Source organism: Arachis duranensis, chromosome 3 (assembly GCF_000817695.3).
Source record: "Arachis duranensis cultivar V14167 chromosome 3, aradu.V14167.gnm2.J7QH, whole genome shotgun sequence".
Classification (NCBI taxonomy): Eukaryota; Viridiplantae; Streptophyta; class Magnoliopsida; order Fabales; family Fabaceae; genus Arachis; species Arachis duranensis.
Window position 1 is genome coordinate 116,978,690 of NC_029774.3, and position 20,509 is coordinate 116,999,198.

Genomic DNA, 20,509 nt, shown 5'->3' on the forward strand with positions numbered 1-20,509 from the left:
AAATATTATACAAAGTACATTAACTAAAAATAACCAAACTAACCTCTTCGTTTATGCTGCCAGCAACGTGCGCAATGCCGTTGAGCCTGTAAAGACTGCATGCCTCCGCCATAGTCCCGCTTCGATCTCCACTTACACACACTTTTCTCTTTTTCTCTCTCTAGAAAACCTCTCTTTCTCTCTCTAAAAAACTTTATCTCCAGCACAAATGTAATTCGCGAGACCCCTTCAGCATATTTATATTAACGCATAAACCGCTGCACTCCTGTCGCGGTTTATGCACATTATTCATCCACACGTAAACCGCGACACCCCTGTCGCGGTTTATGCTTATTTTCCGTAGCACGTAATCTGCGACATCCCTATAGCGGATTACGTGTATTGGTAAACCGTGTCGCAGTTTACATAAATTATAAAAAAATGTATTTTTGTATCTATTTTTTATTTTATACATTCTGCTAAATTTGGTTCTATATTATTTATTATAGTAAATTGTCCTATTAATGATGACTTAGAAATTTGGAAATTCACAACAACAAATTATTGTTAGAAATAAAGGTGTTCAAATAAGAATTTAAAAATAATAAAAAATTAAAGAAAATATATTTACAAATGAAAATATCACTTATGAATATATTTATCTTTTTTAAAAAATATTTAGCCTTTCTCTTTAAATATTATAAAAACTAATCATTTTTAATAATTTAATAATTTTCAAAAAAAGCTTAAGCTCTTTTTTTTTCAAAAAAAAAATATCTTCCAAAAGTTTAATAATATTTTACCGGCAAATGAGAATATGAAACCGACTTTTGAACATGAAATAATGAAAATTTCATTGCTGAACAGCTATGATTGGGCAATTGATAATTAAATTCTTAAGGCAAATTTGAGTTCCATGCGGTAATTGTACAAACACTGTTTTATCAGTATTATCTTTGAGAATAATCTACCAAAATAATATATTTAAAAAAAAAGATTTAAGAGACTAGATTTTGATGTAAATTTTTAAAATTATTATTAAAAAATAATTTTTTATTTTTAAAATTTGATAATTTTATGTCAAATATTTTTTTAATTTTTTATTGTGAATGATCATGTTTTTTTAAATCTAGATATTAAATTTTGTTTCGATTTTTTTTATACACCTTTTAAATATTTATTCAAATGTTGTCACAAAAATTTAAATCAAATGGATAAATTATTTATTAAATACGAAAGTTTTTTTTGTCACTTACAAAAAATAATTTTGTTAGTTAATTTTTTGTCATTTTCAAACTATTCAAAAATCGTTTTGTCGAGATAACATTTTTCAAACAAAAAAATTATCAGTGGCTGAATCTTTCAAATTTTGAATAAGTAGTTAATCCTATTTTTAATGTTCAAGCCACCTAACCATAATTTTTTATTTTTGTGTACACGAATATGTTTCCATGCTCAATTTAGCTGTCGGATTCTATTTTCAAATAAATTAAACTACCAAAAGTATCCATGAAGTTTAAGAACGTTGACAAAAGTACCCATAAACTAAGGAAATTAACGCTATACCCATGAAAAATGGATTCCGTATGATAAAAGTAACCAAATCCTAAAATTTTGTAGACTTGTTAATAAAATTATCAAACTATCCACACTCTCAACTTCAACTCACTTTGCCAATCCTCTATAACCCAACCTGTACCTTTGAAACCATTGCCATAGAATCCGAAACTACTACAACAAACTAGGCCGAAATCAATGATGGTGGTAGTAGTGGTGAGGACCTCGACCAGTTCCTTCACACAAAGAAAGCCGCGTCTTGGCTGCCACCGGTGGCAAATCCACCGTGAAAGCCACCAAATGGGTCCTCGCTCACAAATCAAACCTTTCACCTTCCCCACCGCTGGTGCCCACGCAACCCAAGATAGAACAGTTTTTCATCTCGCACTCGGAGCACTCCAAAGCCCACAAAAAGGACAAGCAATTGATGTTGAGCAACAATAACACACAGGCATCCCGCTCTCAAAACGCCAAAGATCACTACCCTCCTCAAATTCCAATCCTCAATCTTTCTTCTTCAACTCTCTTCGCCCTTCCTAAAAGAACACCCACGAGCCCTTATACGAGCACCTCCGCCCCAGAACCCTCAACGATGCATGGTCAAGACCATCTCCTCTCCCCCACTTTCCTCCTTCACTTTGCCATCCACCGCAACAGTCTCCCTTCATCCTTCCCCTGGCACCGGCAAGACCATTATCACTAGAACCATTATCAACTCTTTTCCCCCATCACCAATGACCTTGTTATCGTGTTGTCTCCGTATCCGTTGTCACCAGCAGAGTCAAATAAGATGTCAAGAACGTCGTGGATAGGGCTAGAAAGCTGAGAGTAAAGAGCAACCAGAGAACTATTCTATTCGTGGATGAGGTTCACAGATTCAACAAGTCCTAGTAGGTGGATAGTTATGAAAAGTTAGGATTTTGGAAAGAAGAAGCGGCGGTAGAGTGAAAGGTTGAAAATAAAGGATGAGGTTAATCAGAAAATTTTATTAAAATGTCAACAAAAAAATTGGAATTTAAATATTTTTGTCGTACAAAACTCATCTTTTATTGGTATAATGTTAATTTCTTTGTTTAATGGATACTTTTGTCAGCGTTTTCAAAATTTATACGTATAAATAGTTATTTTTTCTTTCAAATATTTTGGGGCATTCAGCTTCATGTCAAATATTACTTGACGGGCAACTTGGTCCTTTGAAAAGTTCATTATAAACTCAAAAGATTGGCTAAATTTTGTAGTTATTGGAAGTTATATGATATTTTTTATAATTATTTTTTAATTGATGTGTTTTATTGGCATGTGAATTTTTTTAAAATTTAAGCACAATTCGTCACTGACATTTTGCTGGTAAAGAGTAAAAAAAAGTAGAAAATGTAAGTGACATTTTGTTAGAAAAACATTAGTAAAGTTCAATTCTTTAGTGTTGTTTTGTCAATTCGTCAGTGGCAATTTGTATTGCCAGGATTTAGAAAAAATAATTAAGGGTTAGTTATCAATTTGATGTCTGAAAAATTTAGTCATTAACAAAAAGATTTATAAAAGATGTTATCGATGAAACATTCTTTAAATAATTTAAAAATGCGACAAAAATAACTAATAATTATTATATTTTTTGTAAGTGACAAAAATAACATTGTATTTAACAAACGGCTTATCCATTCAAATTTTTGTGGCAACATTTGAATAAATATTTAGAATGTGTACAAAAAAATTCGGAGCAAAATTTAATTTCTAGATTGCTTTTTCAAAAAAAAATGTAGTAATTCACAATATTTTTTAAAATTCACTTAACATAAAATTACCAAATTTTAAGGATGAAAAGATCTTATTTTTCTAATAATAATTGCAAAAATTTGCATCAAAACCCAATCTTTAAAATCTTTTTTAGAATATATATTTAATATCTGGTTCTTTTTGTCGCGTTTTTAAACATTTCAAAGACTTGTTATTAGTATTTTTTAGGATTCTTTTTGTCAGTTTTGTAAACTTTTAGATATCATTTTGGTAGTTTACTTTAAAATTAAACTATTTATAAAAGAGGTGATGGTCTTATTAGCCGCGTTTAGAGTTAGAGTGTTTGTTTTGTATTTTGAGTGAGGAAAAAATTATTTGAGTGTACAAAATGGAGGGTCATATTAGTTTTAAAATATATTACAATGATCATATTTTACTTCAAATACACGACAGTGTGAATTTTGTATGTTGAAATTCATATATTATTGTTGTTCCTCTTACAATAAAATATAAAACACTTAAGAGTACACTTTGTTAAAGTGTGGATCATAAAGTATTAAAGAGAGTGATAAATATTCTGTATATACAACCTATATTAGTATTTGGTAGTTTCATTCAATTTCAAATATTGCATGTGGCAGATGAAGCAAGTATACAAGGAATATTTTTGACCTATCATCAAACTAGAGCACAAGTCTCAATTATCGAGTTATAAGTTGAGTTTGAGAAAATTGTCAAGGTTGATTTATCGAAGCCTAATGTAGACTAGACAGGTTATAATACTTAAAGCGAAGAAGAATTTGAAATTATCAAATTGTTGGTCCATCTAAAGATCAGAATGAAGATGATATAGTCGTTGAGACAGATGTAACAGATGTTGTAAATGCACTAACTAGCTAGTATCCATCTGAAGAGTTATCTTTCATGCATACTTTGAATTTTGATACTTTGTATATACCAATTTTTTTTAGTATGTCAATACAGATAACTACTAATTGTAGTATGTTTTAAATTATAATCTTAGTAATCATGTTAATGAAAAATTTAGATATAATTAATTATTTTAATAAAGTATTAGTTTAGCTATTATTATTATTATTATTGTATAATAAAATAGTATTCGGATTTATTTCATTTTGTTATTGGTGTAGTCCCGTGTTAGTTTGGTCTTGCTTCCTTTGTGGTCATTCGACCCAGGTGCTGTGCCAAATTGGATAAGGCACTCATTCTCTAGTCCTATTGTGCTATTATCAGTTATTCTAATTACTAGTAGGCTATCAGTCTAGAGTTTTATGGTCATCGAGATATCATCAAATATGATTATACACTCACTGTGCGAAAGATAAAAAGTGCGTCTCAGGATGTCATTTCTTAACCAGTGCATGCATTTATCGTGGGCTAATGAACCTTAATCTTGTCAATATGAGAAACATGGTAAAATCTATTGTCTCTTAGTTCTTCCTCCACTCTGATATCATATATGAGTCTATTTGGTTTAAATGTCTAATGTGTAAATTATTTGAAGTTTGAAAACACAAATCATGAATATTAGTAACAACAACAATAACAACAACAACAATTAATATGATTGTTAACTACTAATTAATAATTAATATACTTACTAATACATACTCTACTATATTGATAACAAATATGGATTAAGTTAGTTCAAATTAAATTTTTTTACCCTAGTATGTCCATATTTACTATCCTGAAAAATTTTATTGGTATATTTTTTTAAGAACTAATCTGTCCGAAGTGTGAATCCTCAGGAGTTTATGAGTCACTTTACTCTAAATAATAATACTAACATAATTCATAATTACTAAGATAATAATTGTAATTAATTATTAACTACTCTAATTAGTAACAACTATAATTAATAATTACTAAATTACTACTAATATGCGTTAACACAATTAATAACTAATATAATTACTTAATTGATAATTATTAAATTATTTTCATATAAAAGATGATCAAAATACTCTATAATATAGTCTCCAAGTTATGTGATGTCACGAACTCTCGTCTTTTTAAAGAATTTCAGTTTATTATTTTTGTTGTGCTATATGAAACTTTGATGGTGTGTGTTATGTTGAACTAGACGCATACTTGTGAAGAACTTGAATATGTGTTCAAAAGTATTTATTATAATTATAGTACTATTTTATTTTATTATGTATTTTGAAGTTAAAATTGTTATTTTTAAAAGTTTAGATTTGAGTAAATATATATTTTAAAAACAATAGAGAGAGAAGGTGGAGATGGTGGAAGAGGAATGATGATGCAAGAAGATGGGAGGAAAAGGATAAATAAATCAGATAGAAGAAGGACAAAGAAAGAGGAGGGATGGTGGAAGAGGAAGGATGACGCAAGAAGATGAGAGAAAAAGGATAAACAAATCAAATAGAAGAAGAACAAGGATAGAAGAGAAATTGAAAATAAGGTAAAAATAGGAGAAGAAGAAAGGATTAAAAAAGGAGAGGATAAAGAGGGGGAATGGCCACTACTATTTAATAAGACTTGATCGATGCAAGATTTTCTTTCACAAAGCAAAACGTTAGAGAAAAAAAATTTGAGATTGAAAGAGAAATGCAAACTTATTCTATCATCTATTTCACTGTCTAAAAAGTTGAATTTAAGCTCAACAAACACATTATTGTATGAAAAAATCTCCCATTCAAATTGTAATTATATTGAATTTTATTCTCATTTATTTTGTCACACATCTAGTTAATATTAACACATGGTAGATTATTTTAAATTTATAGGTATGTCATTGTAATATTTGTTCTATACATATCATTAATTAACGGTGAATACTCAAATAAAGGTAACAATAAGAATAATAATGGTGGGAAGATGCCATTTGTATGAGAATAATTTTTATAAAAAATTCAGCATGCCAATTTGGATGCACTCAAAAATTTAAAATGGTTACAAGACAACGGTTCCTTATACTATGAGGACTAATAATTTTTTAGAGTAAACTATTATTTCTATTTATGAATATTGAGAATGCTGATAAATTTACTCACGAAAAAGTAAAACTATTTTTGTATCTATAAAAAATGTATTTCAATTAATAAGATTATCCTAATTCTAAAAAGATATTCGAAATTCTTAAACTAACCTTCCAACCTAATCTATCCCACTCTAGTCTCCAACTCTTTACCATTAGCATAATTTTCAATAATTTATTATCACCATCCAAATTCTTTTTCATCCCTAACTACCACCATCAGCAATAGAAATAGAACAATTCACACAAGCTCAATTAAATAATTTCTTTAACATGTTTCTAAAATTAACTACTAGTGTCATGAATCTAAAATACCAAGCTTTATAAAATTTGTCATAAATCCACAAAATAATTTACCATAACACAAATTATTTGATCTCTATGAAACTTAATCCAACAAAGTTTCTCCACAACCACCACAAAAAAGATATCAGACTTCAGATAGACCCTAGTTAAAAAACTAAAAAAATAAAAAAATAATTAAAAAAAGTATGAAAACTTGAGAGGAAGACTTGTGAAATCATGGGAAGAGTTGGACTTCATCTCTTTAACCTCTTCGAGAATGCATTTGACGGTGAGGTTCTCCATTTTTACTTCTACACCATCTCAAGTGTATATGAAAAATTTCTTAGAGGGAATGGAGTTTGGAGTTTGGGATTTGAAGTTTGTGAAATTGTGATCATTAGACAGTAATTGGAGGAGAATGAAAAATTGTAATGAATGGCAAGAATCTGGTTCAAGATGAAAACATCAATGGCGTTCTATGTCCATAATTATAGACATAAAAATCTTTCACTCTTTTCACTAGGATTTCAAAAGGAGACTATCAGAGCACAAGCATAAATCAAACCATAATAAGTCAGAAACAAAAGATCATCCCACTTAAAAGAACAAATCCCAAGAAACTAAATGACAATTCATACATTTTATTGCTTTTTTCTTAGTTGCATTCATACCATCTAGAATAAGTTAATTTGATAAGTCACAAATTCTGTTAGTATATGAATCATTTTTTGAAGATTTGAAAAATTGCATGATGATTCATTAAGCTATGCATATGATAGTATAGGAGCACATGTATATATATTGTACACACTTATTCAAATGATAAGCAAGAAATATACCAACAACTTTGTCTCAGCTTCTTCTTACCTATTTTTATTGTTCATCCTCTCATACCCACCGTTTGTTATGGCTAAAACTTCAAATCTAAACAAGAAATCTTCTTCCTCTCCTTCCTCCGTCATAGACAAAATTTTTATCAATATTGCTACAGACACCACTAACCCATATTATATACATCCAAGTGAGAATCCCACTTCTATCCTTGTGATTCCAGTTCTAATTGGAAATAACTATCATTCTTGGAGCCGTTCTTTTTAAATGGCTGTCATATCTAAGAACAAAATTGTTTTTCTTGCCATTTCTATTCCTCTCCCATCTCCGGATGACTCCCGGATTTCAATTTGGGAAAGATGCAACAACTTTATTCTTTCATAGCTCTTCCACTCTTTGTCTCCCTTAATCACCTATAGTGTCATCTAGGGGTATTCAAATTCAAACCGATCTAAATTAAATTGCTTATCCAATCCTATCCAAATCGAAAATCGATTAAAACCACACTGATTTGGATTTGATTGGATTCTATTTTTTTCTAAACTGTTGGATCGGATCGGATTTCGGATCTACTTTTTATAACCGATTCAATCCAATCCAAACCACACAATGTGCTATAATATTATTATTTTATTATTATATTTACAATTATACTTATAACATGTTCAATTTGTTATACAATTTTTATATTATTCATGTATTATTATTTAATAAATATTTTATTTTCAAAATGTTATTTATTTATTTATTTTAACTAACCTATAATTTTATTTCTATTATTATGTTATCGTTGGCTTTTTAAGATATTATTGAGACTTGTTATGTCATTATTGATTATTTAAAATTTGATGTTGAGACTTGTTATATGTATTTAATTTTTTTAATTTATAAAACCGCAAATCCAATCCAATTCAAACCGCTTGAAATTGGATTGGATCGGATCGGATTTTTTTTAAATCATCTAATCCAAACCACACCACAAGTAAAATTAGTGTTCGGATCGGATGAGTTTTTGACTCAAAACCAATCCAAACCGCATCCTGAACACCCCTAGTGTCATCTACTTATCTTCTGCCTCTGCCATTTGGTCAAACCTTCGGGAACGCCTGATCAGACCTTCAGGAATGCTTCTCATAGTCTGATTTCCTTAAAATTACAAAACTTCAAGGAGAAGTCTACGGTTTGAAACAAAAAACTCTTTTAGCCATTGAGTTTTACACATCTTTAAAGTCTTTTTGGAAAGAATTGGAAAACTCAAGACCTCTACCTGCTTGCATTTGTCTAGCCAAAACACACAAATTCCAAGATTTTATCATTAGGTTTCTTAAGGGCCTTCATGAGTGTTTTTCAGTGGTTCGCTCCCAAATCCTTTTACTCGATCCTCTTTCTCCTGTCAACAGAGTCTTTGCCATTGTCATTCAGCATGAATGACAACTGTAGTTGGCCTTGGGACTACTCAACGAGCAGCTCACACTCACCGCCGTCGTTGATACTAGCTATGCCTCCATAGAACGCGGATGAAGCTCTCCTTCCTCTAGTTTGAGTCGTGGCAGCACCTCCTACTCTAAAGTATGTACTCATTGTGGCCGAACCGTATATACAGTGGAGGTATGTTATGGAAAGCATGGGTATCCACCTGGACATTCACGTTGTCCTAATCATCCTCGTCAACTTGGTAGCGGTAGTGGCTTCTTCAACAATGTAATATCTACACCTCTCTCCTGTGCCCTAGTGAATGAAGAAAGGGCACCAATAAAGACTTCAACAGGATCACAATTGGGCCTCACTCCAGCCTAGCATAGCTTCCTCTTAGTTCTTCTTTAATGGGTTGAGATTCAAGACTTAGCTTGCATGATAACTTTTCACTTCTTTTCAAATTGTATTTCTTTCTAGTCCAAGTTTGAATACACACTTACTTTATTCTTCATATTGCTTTTCTGTTTTGAACAATGCTTCATCTAATTTCAATTCTAATAAGGCTTGTGTCATTGACTCAAGAGCCACTGATCACATTACTTTCAATTTATCATGATTTTCATCATATTATTCTATTAAACCCATCATTGTTTACATGCTTAATGATTCACATGTTATTGCTCATTACACAAGGGTGGTCAAATTTTATTTTTCATTATTTATTCATAATGTTCCTTACCTACTATATTTTAATTTTAATTTAATTCGATTTCTAAAATTACACACAAACTTCATTGTGAACTTACCTTTTCTCATCAATTTTGCACATTACAAGAACCCAACAACTTGAAGATGATTGGTTTGAGTAAAATGAGAGAAGGGTTATATATTCTTGAATATGTTTTAGATAATGGTCCATCTTCTACATTTCACAAAATAAACTCCATACAAACTTCACTTATCACACCTAATTTGTGACATTTTTGTTTAAGACATCTTTTTGGACAACGGCTTAATATTTTACATTAGCAGTTTCCTTTTATTTCCTCACATCATATAGAAACTTGTGACGTATGTCATATTTCAAAGCAAAAAAAATTGTCATTTTCTTGAAGCTTTAATAGAGCTAGTATGATTTTGAGTTATTGCATTTAGACATCATTTTATTTGGGTGATTTTGCTAAACACAAAAAGTGAATTTTCACAGCATGTTAAAAATTTTGTTGTCTTGATTGAAACACAATTTAATTCAAAAGTTAAAAGCATAGTTCAGACAATAGTCTAGAATTTACCTTACATGATTTCTTTTCTTTTAGAAGTATAATTCAACAACTTAGTTGCGTTGAGACTCCCCAACAAAATGGACGAGTCAAACATAAACATCTACATATTTTAATGTTGCTAGAACCCTTATATTTCAATTAAATAATTCTCCTTATTTTTTGGTCATATGCCATTAGTCATGCAGTTTAATTAATAAACAGGTACCTTCTTTAATTTTAAATTCTGAAACACCCTATAAAATTTATTTAATGAAATCCCAAATTATGAAGAAATAAAAGTTTTTAGTTGTTTATATTTTGTATTTACCTTAATTTCACAACGTTCCTCCAAATATGATCCAAGAGCTTCTAGAAATATTTTGTAAATTTAAAACTGGAATAAAATGTTTCATTGTCTATTCGTTAGATGATAAAAATATTAAGGTGTCTAGAAATATTCTTTTCTATGAAGACATTTTTCTTTCACAGAAAATAGCCACATCCTATATCAGCCCAATAACCCACATGAATCCACAAACTTTTTGCCTAACCATTCCAACATTCAACACCCTTATTTCAATAATCAAAGTCCGCACTTCACACTCCACATCATTACCCGTCGGGCCTCCCTTCCCAACTGACCCGGACCCATCTCTACCATCTAACCGTGTTCTCTCTTCAATCCAACTTCCTTTCACTCTTCGACCCCATCCTCTACATCCATTGAGCTTTCATCATCTTCAACACTACCTTCTACAACATCATCACAATCTACCATTATTCCCACTTCTTCAACACCTCCAACAACAACCACAGTACCTCCACCACATTGACGAAGTTTTCGTCAATCTCATCTCTCACCACATCTATCAGCCTACATATGCTCCTCTCTCATACTCTCAAACCCACCTTCTTTTGTCCTCTCAATTTTTTCTCTCTTCATTTCACAAAAAATTTATTTTATGATTGCACTCTAATATTGAGCTTAGGTTGTTCAAGGAAGCTAATACAAATCTACACTGGCATGATGCTATGAGGGTAGAACTAGTAATACTTAAATTGAACTAAACGTGGTCTCTTATTGAATGCCCTTCCCAGGTAAAGTCAATTGGTTGCAAATAGGTCTATTGGATCAAGCAATGTCCAGACGGTTTTTCTAGATTGAAGGAGTGGATTTTTTAAAAAATTTTTCTCCTATTGTGAAGCCAGCAACAATTAGAATAGTACTGGCCTTAACTTTCATTAAACACTGGCCTATTTAGGAGGTTGATATCAATAATGCTTTTTTCCATAGTGATCTAACCGAAGAGTTGTACATGTCTCTAACACCAGGTCTGAATTCGATTCATCCCAATCAGTGTTACAAATTGTAAAAATTCATATATGGCCTACAACAATCTAGCCAAATATGGTATGAAAAGTTATTTATCCTTTTGCTTTTTTGTGGGTATCAACAGACTGTCTTTGATTATAGCATTTTCATCAAAATTTTGGATAATAAAATATACATTTTATTGATTTATGAGGATGACATTGTAACTGATGTATGAACATCTTTAATTATTTTTAGTTATTATTTCTTTAAATAAAGTTAGTGATTTTCTTATTTTTATTAAGATTTTCACGCTTTTAATCAATGTTTCTTGAAGTTGTTTTGAACTTTGGTATGTGTAGAACACTGTTGAAAATAAGCAAGAATAAGAATGAAAAGAAGCAATCAAGAGAAGCACTAGAATTAAGAAGGAAGAAGAGGCAAACAACACCAAATCAACACCTCTTAGTAGCCAAATGAAGTGCTCATGCATGTAACGCACGGAACTTCACGTCACACTTGCAAGCCAAAAGTCACTTTGACCTCTTCATACTCCAATGAGCATAATTTGAGCTAGAAAGGTCCAAATAACGCGGTTTTAACGGCGTTAGAAAGCTGACATCCAGAGCTTTCCAACGATATATAATAGTCTAGAGTAGACATGCGTCTAAGGCAACCAAACTCAAGTCATAAAAAGTACTCCAAGCCTGCCATGAATCTATTGTGTGCAACATGGGAGGTCATGCGTGCAACATGAAGAATTAGACACCTTTGACCTCTTCACACTCCAACAAGAATAACATGAGCTAAAGAGGTTCAAATGACGCAGTTTTAGTGGTGTTAGAAAGCTGACATCCAGAGCTTTTCAACGATATATAATAGTCTATGATGAACATGCGTTTAAGATAGCCAAACTCAAGCCACAAAAAATACTCCAGGGCTGCCATGAGTTCATGTGTGCTACATGGGGAGAGTGTGCGTGCAACGTATGGAACTAGATCCTTCTGACCTCTTCGCACTCCAAAAAGCATAACTTGAGCTATAGAAGTCTAAATGACGCAGTTCTAATGATGTTAGAAAGCTGACATCCAGATATTTTCAATGATATATAATAATTTATAGTAGACATCCGTCTAACGCAGCCAAACTCAAGCCACAAAAAGTACTCCATGGCTGCCATAAGCTATGCATGCAATGTGGAGGATGGTGCATGCAATGTGAAGACTTAAATAGAGGCCATTTGGTGCAAAGGAAAGCCATGCGTTGCACGTGGGGAGAGTGTGTGTGCAATGTGAAGACCAAATAGAGGGCAATTCATCAAGGGACTCCATGCATGCAATGTGGGGAAAGTGTGCGTGCAACATGAAGCATGAAACAGAGGCCAACATTCTCATGTTTAGGCCATGCGTTTCACACATGAAGGGGTGCGTGGCCATTTCCAGGGGCCTTCAATGCTTTACTAATCCTTCCTACTCCTTCACTAATCTCTCCAACTTCAAGTGTTTTGTTGGCCTAAGATTGAAGTTTCAAGTCTATGATTTCAACTAAGTAAAGCACCAAGTTTTGAATTTCAATTACAAGAAAGATCATTAGCTAATTAAGACTCATTAAGACTTAATGAGATTGGATTTGATTTTTTTTTAATTAGTTTGAATTCTGAAGTAGTTTTTATGGTTAGTATAAATAAGAGAGGAGCCACACACGTGAGGGTTTCTTCCTCTTTCGGGCCATTTTACAATTTGAATTATAGGTTTTTCTTTGGATCATGAGTAACTAATCTCCTCGGTTAAGGTTAGGAGCTTTGTTCATCTTTTTATGGATTATTAATCTAAGTGTTTTATTTTATTTGAGGTTTATGCTTTAATCTATTTCATGATTGAGTTTTCGTTCTTCACCCCTAAAGATTTAGAATTGTCACTACTTTTTTATTTAACTAGGAATAGTTTCAAAGAGTGTGCGACACTTTGTAAGTTTCAATTGTTTAAGACTAGTTTGGATAAGTGACATATAATTCAACCTAAGGACTATTCTTGAAAGTTATTTGAAATTAAATCAAAATTGTACTTCATCTCTTTTCTTAAATAATTGACTAAAGAATTAGCGATTAATTAGGTTAAAGAGAAATTGAACAGTCAAAGAATTAGAATTTGATTATTTATGATTTGTCGTGATTGATCTTTGCATGCCTCTAATAAATGAACACAATGATTGTTTTCCTAAAGAGTGAATATCTCGGAAACCTTAAGATTCTCATCATTATTATTTTCATTTACTATTTGCTATGTGATGAGCGGATATTTTATACGCTTGTTGGCATTACTTTTATATAGTTTTTATCATGTTTTATTTAATTTTTATTAAGTTTTCATAGGTTTTAGTGTGAAATTCACCATTTTTTATTCTACTTTGAGTTTGTATATTTCTATGCAATTTCAGGTATTTTCTGACTGAAATTGAGGAGCTGGAGCAAAAGTCTGATTCAGAGACAGAGAAAGCACTGCAGATGCTATCCGGATCTGACCTCTTTTCACTCGGAACAGCTTTTTTGGAGCTATAGAAGTCTAAATGGAGCTTTCTTAATGGCTATGGAAAGCTGACTTTCAGAGATTTCCAGTAATGTATAATAGTCCATACTTTACTTCAGAATTGAAGGCTCAAAACTGGCGTCCAACGCCAGCTTCCTACCCCATTCTAGGCGTCCAGCACCCAAAGAAGGAAACTAGCATCCAAGCACCCAAATAGGACCCCTTAGCCAGTGTTCAATGCCCTAGAAGTCTCCTAGCATGTGGAACTCATCAAAGTTCAACCCAAACACTCACCAAGTGGGTCCTAGAAGTGGATTTTAGCACTAAAAGACTGTTTTACCCTTCTTAATATAATCCCTAGTCATTAGTTCAATGTTTAAAGACTTTTACACCTCCCATTAGAGGGGGGATACACCATATTTACGAATTTCATCATTGTATTTTCTATCAGTATGAGTTTCTAAGCCTCCTAGGTTGAGGGGAAGAGCCCTGCTGAGTTTTATGGATTAATAAAAGTATTACTGTTTCTCTTCAATCCGTATTTGATTTAATTCTAAGATGTATTTTTGTTCTTCAACATGATGAACGGGATGACCCATGACAATCATCTTCGTTCTTCATACTAATATCACGTGCCTGACAACCACCCGTGTTCTTCTTAGGTTCGTTTGAATACTTAAGCGGAAGGAGTTGAACTGCCAGCTTGACTATACATTTCTTAGACGGCTAATCCTCGACTTCGTTGGGGACTTCTCGAGACACCGGTTCAGCCAAGGTATGGAGAGATTAGGATTTCTATGGTAGAGGCTAGAACCAAGGCGCGGCATCCTCTGATCCAAAAGATTCGACCTTGTTTGTGGCATTTTGAGTAGGATCACCAAAGAGAATGAACTGCAGGAACTTCACCCTCAATCAGAATGGATCAACACTAATCTTGGGTTCAGATCTGGAGGAGTATTGGCGGCTGCTTAAACTAGCGTCAATCACATACAGCCTGCCATAGAAGAAATCATTCACAATTGAAGAAGACAGCAATACTAGAGTTAATCCAGAAGGACAAAGCATCTCCAAGCCTTAACCACCATCTTATCATAGTTTACATGACTTCTGAGTTCTAATTACCCTTTTTCATTCCTTTTATGCTTTTAACCAAATTCAAACCCATAACTCTTTTATCCACCTGACTAAGATCTGCAAGATAACCATAGCTTACTTCAAACTGCAATCCTCATGGGATCGACCCTGACTCGTTCAGGTATTACTTGGATGACCCAGTGCACTTGCTGGTACAGATGTACAAGTATGGAGATTCGTGCACCACTATTTCTTTTTCCTCTTTACACGTTTAAATTCTCACCTCTCTGATTTTGTTTTGTCTAATTATAATAGTCAATTAATCATTGTTACTTAGTCCATTAATTCTTGTGGGAACGATAACCTACTCACTATGGTATTACTTGATACGATTCGGTGCACTTGTCGAGTTGTGATTTTAAAAAGCTCTGCATCAAGTTTTTGGTACCGTTGTCGAAGATTAATTGTGATTAACAACTACCACATTAATTGATTCTCTAAATTGGACTTTTTTAATTATTTTTTTCTTTGCTACTCATTGAGATTCCCTTCACTGTGATGTTGAGAATTTCACTTTTTTCTTTGTTTTTTCTATTTTGCATGCAGGATAAAGACAAGGAACCACTTCTCTTTGATCATGAAATTGAAAGAACACTCCAATAATTGAAAAAAATATCTCGAAATCAGAGGGTGTTAGAAGAAATTGTTGAGTCAAAAAGCATGGCAAACAATAATAACAATACCAATACTAGGAGGACTCTTGGAAACTTTGTTACCCCCACAAGTAATAGTTGTGGAAGTAGCATAGTGAGTCCCACGGTGGAGGCAAATAACTTTAAGTTGAAACCTCAACTCATCTCTTTGGTATAACAAAATTGTCAATTCAATGGGAGTCCTCAAAAACATCCTAATTTGTTCATCTCTAACTTCCTACAAATATGTGATACCGTCAAATCCAATGGTGTCGCTGATAAAGCATATCGCCTGATGTTGTTTCCATTCTCTGTAGGGGACAAAGCCAAGCAGTGACTTGAAACTCAACCAAAAAGAGCATTGCAACATGTGATAGTTTGGTCAATAAGTTCTTAACTAAATTTTTTCCATCACAGAGGTTGGCAAAGTTGAGACATGATATCCAAACTTTCACTCAGAAAGATGGAGAATATCTCTATGAAGCTTGAAAAAGGTACAAAAAGATGCTAAGAAAATGTCCCCAAAATATATTTTGTGATTGGGTGCAACCCCAAATTTTTTATAATGGACTCACTCATGCTTCTAGAACCTTATTGGATTTCTTAGTTGGAGGATCCATGCATATGAAGACTACTGAAGAGGTCTTGGAATTAATTAAGATTATGACTAACAATCAGTATTTGTATTCTTCTGAAAGAGCCATGAAGAGAGGTATAATGGAACTTGATACGATTCGGTGCACTTGCTGAGTTGTGATTTTACAAAACTATGCATCAGTAATCACTGGGAATTCCATATATGAAATTGCTAACATTAAAAGGATTTTGGATACAAATTTTAGAATTAAGGATTTAGCTGGGTACCTTAAGTATTTCATAGGAATTGAGGTTGCTCATTCTACTAAGGGTATTTCTTTATCACAACATAAATATATTTGTATTTGTTGGATAATTCTAGTTCTCAGTGCCAATGGATAGTGGTATTCGTTTATATCAGGATGATGGTCCATTGTTCGCTGACCCTTTTCTTTATCAGCGTCTTGTTGGGCGTCCTCTCTACCCCACCACTACTCGACCAGATATTACCTATGCTACTCAGCAACTAAGCCAATTTATGGCTTCACCAACTCAAAACCATTACAATGCTACCCTCCGTGTTCTTCAGTACTAAAAGGAAGTCCAAGAAAAGGTCTTTTATTCTCAAGGAATTCTATAATTCAACTGAAAGGATTGGTGACTCTGATTAGGTTGGATGTCCAGATAGTTGCCACTCTCTCATCAGCTATTGTTTCTTTTTAGGAGACTCTTTAATTAGTTGAAAAAGCAAAAACCAAACTACTGTGACTCGTTCATCTACCGAAGTTAAATATCGTGCTTTGGCAAGTACCACTTGTGAATTTCAATGGATCTTTAACTTGTTGGGCGTTCTTCAAATCACTTGTAACCGACCACTTGTTCTTTATTGTGACAACCAAAGCGCTCTTCACATCGCGGCCAATCCCATTTATCATGAGTGCACTAAATATTTGGAGGTTGATTGTCATGTTGTGCACTAAAAGGCACAAATTGGTGTCCTTAAACTTCTTCCTATCACTTCTTCTAAAAAGTTGGCTGATATTTTGACTAAATCACTATCTCCACAATCCCCACCCATTTCATCTCAATTTACCTAAGTTGGAAATTTTAAACATCTTTCATCCTCCAATTTGGGAGAGCACATCAGAGCACAAGCATAAATCAACCCAAAACAAGTCAAAAACAAATGATCAGTCCACTCAAAAGAACAAAGCTCAAGCAACTAAATGACAATTCATACATTTTATTGCTTTTCTGTTAGTTACATTTCATATCATCTTCTAGAATAAGGTAGTTTGATAAGTCACCAAATTTGTTAGCATATGAATAATTTTTTGTAGATTTAGAAGATTTCATATTCAAATGATAATTAAAAATTATAGAATCAATTTTGCTTCAGCTTCTTTTTCCCTATTTTTATTCTTCATCCTCTGTTTTATTAGAGGCAGTGGCAATAGTGGTTGTGGTGGTGGCGACAGTGACAGTGACCATGGTGGTAGCTAAGGTGAAAAAACATTAGAGTTGTCATAATCGAACCGGTAATTGAATTGGTTAAATTACTGATTCATTGGTTTTTTGATTCAACCAATAAGTCATTGATTGAATTAGTTGACTCAATTTTATGTAAATAAAAAATATAAAATAGTCAAAAACTTAAAATTAAAATTTAAAATAAATATATTAATTTTTTTATTATTTTATATTAGTAAATATATGTATTTCAAATTTTATTTTTAAATTTTTTATTTTTTTTATGTAAGATTGAATTAACTAGTTTAATCAATAACTTACCAATTAAACTAATAAACTAATAAATTAATAATTTGACTGATTTTATTATTAATTTAGTTCTCATGGCTATATTAGTAGTGGTGAAATGCTGAAGATTGAAATGGTGGTGGTAGTTAAGGACTGGATTTGGAGATTGAAATGTGATAAATCCTGATCGAGTTAATTTAAAAAATTCTAATAATTTTTTTATAGTTTTAGTAGTTTTGTACTCACCTTATCTTTAATTATTATAGAGTTAGTTTTATTTTTTTGAGTAAATTTATTAATATTTTAAATATTTATAAGTAAAAAATATTTTTTTTTAAATTACCATTACCCATTGGATAATTAGCCCTGAATAAATTTCATGTGTAATTATTTCACTTTACTTTGATTTCTCTGATTTTTTATAGTAGTGATTTTTTTTTTCATTTTTGTGCTCCTCATCACGATTTAATGCTAGAAAATGGATGTGTGTATGCAAAATTAGTTAAGGGTCGAAAGGTTCGTTAAGGGCTTGTGGGTTGGGCCAATTTGGCTTATGCATCCTTCAATGAGATATACATGTGATAATGATTCTTTCTTTCCAAAGTATTTCACGACTAAAAAAGAAATTCACTTGGATTATTTTAAAAGTTAGTTCATTAATTTAATTAAATAGGTATTAAAAATTTAAATTCAATTTTATATATAAAATAATTTATTAAGTAATGATAAGTTTTTAAATAGAGTTTAATAAATAACAAACTAATTTTTGAGCGACTAAATTAAAAAAAATACTGTGCAAAATAAATCATCAATATTAAGGATTTGTTTGGGTAAATTTTTTAAAAAAAAATTTCGAGTTATCTTTTTTTAAAAGATCTTATGAAAAAGTAAAAATAATTTTATATTTGGATATTTCATACAAAAATATTTTTTTATTTATCAATTATGTTTGAATATAATAATATAAAAGTATTTTTTTAATTATTTATTATCTCAAAATATTTTTTTATAATTTTTTTTAAAAAATATGTAAAAATAAAGTATCGTTTTTGTTCCCAATATTTGGGGTAAATATTATTTGTGTCCCTAACGTTTAAATCGTCTTATTTGTATTCCTAACATTTGTAAAAATGATTCAACCGTCAATTACACATCATAAACGCTTTAGTTTCAATTTTAAAAATCTCATTCTTTTAATATTTTTATTTTTACTATTTAAAATTTATTAAACACGCTAAAAATTAAAAAAAATATTTTTTATCAAAATAATAGCACACTAAGTATTTAAGTGTGCTTGGCTAAAGACTTAAGGTGCATATTGACCCGAATGACATATACATGTGATAATGATTCTTTCTTTCCACCAAGTATTTCACGACTAAAAAAGAAATTCACTTGGATTATTTTAAAAGTTAGCTCATTAATTTAATTAAATAGATATTAAAAATTTAAATTCAATTTTATATATATATATATATAATAATTTATTAAGTAATGATAAATTTTTAAATAGAGTTTAATAAATAACAAAGAAATTTTTGACCGACTAAATTAAAAAAAATATTGTGCAAAATAAACCATGAATATTAAAGACTTATTTAAGTAAAATTCTAAAAAAAAAATTTTTTTCGAGTTAAAAATAAGTACTAAGTATTTAAGTGTGCTTGGCTAAGTAGGACTTAAGGTGCATATTGACCCCACAAAAAATAGGATAAGGATGCAATGATGCAAGTTGCTAAATATTATTGAAATATTATTATGTATATTTTAAAATTTCAATATAATATTGTATTAATTACTTTTTTTCCTTTTATGGATTATGATAATGTTTCCGTACGAAGACTACTGAGCAATACAAAATGATATTTTGAATTATGAGAGGTACCTCTGTCATTAGCAAAAATGTTCTGCGATGCTAATGGAATGACGAAAGGATTGCAAATTCTCAAAAAGATTTTATAATTTTCATATTGAGTCATAAGTTTAAATATAACTTATTTACTGCTAAACAAACTTAAATATTTAATTTAAATTTGTCTCTCTCTCTCACACATTAATAAAAATAATTATTTTTTATATTAATATTAAAAAATAGACGTGATTCAATCAAAATTAAACATATATATTCTCCAAATTAAATTAGACAAATTAAATTTTCACCATCATGGGTGGATTTAATATGCTATAAATTATAATATAAAGTAAAATGTTTTCTCGTAAGTAGAAATGTCCACCTTGTTCATGACATTAATAATGCATGTATGGGTAAAACTTTTTTTTATTAACAAATTGAAAGAAATAGTGACCATCAAACTCTAGTCACCACTCACCACTTACCACTCACCACTCACCACTTATCTTGGTTGCATTCATCAGCATAATTGACTAGTCCCAACTCGTAAATGGTTAGATCTTCATGGATATGTATGATTTGACCTTGTGATAAATAACGTTCCCACAAAATATTGTATTAAAATGAATAA